The sequence below is a fragment of the Rhinopithecus bieti genome, unplaced genomic scaffold (genome assembly GCF_001698545.2).
Source record: "Rhinopithecus bieti isolate Rb0 unplaced genomic scaffold, ASM169854v2 scaffold_41913, whole genome shotgun sequence".
NCBI lineage: Eukaryota > Metazoa > Chordata > Mammalia > Primates > Cercopithecidae > Rhinopithecus > Rhinopithecus bieti.
The window spans coordinates 1,947,515-1,948,869 of NW_016818964.1; the positions used below are offsets into that span (position 1 = coordinate 1,947,515).

Here is a 1,355-nt window from a genome sequence, read left to right on the forward strand (position 1 = left end):
GGGACGGCGGCGCGCTCCAGCCCGCCCCTCGGAGCGCACAGAGACCGGCCAGTCCGGCGCCGCGGCGCCTCAGCCCCAGACGAACGACTCGCCCCTCCCCGCCCGGCGCCCCAGCGCCTCCCGCTGCGGCTCGGCCCCAGCCCCGGCACCCCCACGCCTAGGAACAGCCCCTTCCTCGCCCGGACGCCCCGCGCCACACCAGACACAGCCTCGGCTCCACAGCCTCAGAGACACCGAGGGACACTCACCCCGGAGGCTCCTCCCGCCGCTGCTGCTGCCGCTGGGACCGCTGCCGTCGCCCCCGCCGCCGCCGCCACCAGCACCGCCGTCCGCACTGGCGCCAGCACCCCCAGCCATCCTCCTCCCACCGCCGCCGCCGCCCTCTCCTCTCCTGTCAGTGGCTCAGGCTCCGGGACTGCTCCAGGTTCCCCTCTCCGCCATTTTGACTTCTAGAGGGAGCAGGAGGGGCTCGGCTCGGCGCGGCCCTGGGGCGCCTGCGCGGCGCTGCGGAGCCGGCCGGAGCCCCCGTCCTCCCCTGCCGTGGCGCGCTCAGGGTCACGTGACCCGACGTCGCCGCGCGCGTCGGCCGCGTGGGGGGCGGTGCGTTCGCTGGAGCCGTGGGAGCCGAGTGCGCGCGCATTATTCTTGGTCGTCGGGTGGGAGCGGGGTGTTGGGTCGGTGGGAGTTTGCAGCTTGTGGCAACATCCTGCTTATTCCAGCGAATTGCGACACATTATTAAATGTATCAGAATAGAGTTATGAGAACCGTGTCACTACTACGTCACGGGATGGCCATTTCCACCAGTTCATGTTTCCGTTCGGCGGCCGGCATCCCTCGGGTGGTCGCATGCAATGAGTGCATCTTTCTCGAAGAGAACTGCTCTTGCGCGGAAAGTCCTTGCTGACAGTCCTGGCATTCCGGTGGCTGCTTCTTGGCAGTGAGCACTTGTCTATCGTAAGCGCTTGTCTGCATGGTACTTTTACAGGCACCACCTTGCTACTTGTGTAGTAGGTTAAAAAATAATCTTTAAGAGACTGAAAAGTTTTCCTTAAGAAACCCCTGTAAACAAAGGACAAAATTGATGAAAACACACAGTCACCATGTGGGAGAGCCAAGTTGCTCTTCCCTAGATGCTCCTTGTTTGGGAGTTTGCAATAATTTAAGCGATGCAGTAACAGGAACGCTATATTTATGGGGCACTGTCGTTTTCAAAAGAGATACATGGTTTTCATTTGAACGCCAAACCCACCCTTTGTGGTAGCCAGGATAGGTGTTTTTATCGCTGTTTTACAGTCAAGGAGACAGGCTCAGAAATACTAACAAGTAGGCAAGCCAAGATCAGAACCCAGGCATT

The 1,355-nt window shown here is 61.0% G+C and overlaps 1 protein-coding gene across 2 annotated transcripts in view; it reads right to left on the reverse strand.

Annotated features, from left to right (window-relative positions):
- BTBD7 (BTB domain containing 7) overlaps positions 1-518 on the reverse strand; it is a 113,176-nt gene extending 112,658 nt beyond the window's left edge. The window contains exon 1 of one of the 2 annotated variants that reach the window (XM_017857914.1): positions 249-447. The gene's annotated coding sequence lies outside the window, so the exon portion shown is untranslated. Of the gene's footprint in view, positions 1-248 lie in introns of both variants that reach the window. The other variant, XM_017857917.1, reaches the window with a different exon arrangement.
- Between the last annotated feature and the right edge of the window lie 837 nt (positions 519-1,355).